Here is a 289-nt window from a genome sequence, read left to right on the forward strand (position 1 = left end):
GAGAAATAAAGGGGACAGACGAATAAAAGAGACAGAGAGACAGACATAAAGTAGGACAGACAGATAAATAAAGAGGGACAGATATAACGGATGAGAGACGAATAAAAGAGAGACAGAAGGCAGCAGAAAGAAAATAGAGAGAAAGGGGGCAGACAGATAATAATAGACAGACATATAAAAGAGTACAGATGTATAAAAAGAGAGAGTGTGTGAGAGACAGACAGACAGACAGAAAAAGAGGGCAGACAGATGAAAAGAGAGAGAGAGAGAGAGAGAGAGAGAGAGAGAG

This window comes from Silurus meridionalis, chromosome 28 (genome assembly GCF_014805685.1).
Source record: "Silurus meridionalis isolate SWU-2019-XX chromosome 28, ASM1480568v1, whole genome shotgun sequence".
NCBI classification, from domain to species: domain Eukaryota; kingdom Metazoa; phylum Chordata; class Actinopteri; order Siluriformes; family Siluridae; genus Silurus; species Silurus meridionalis.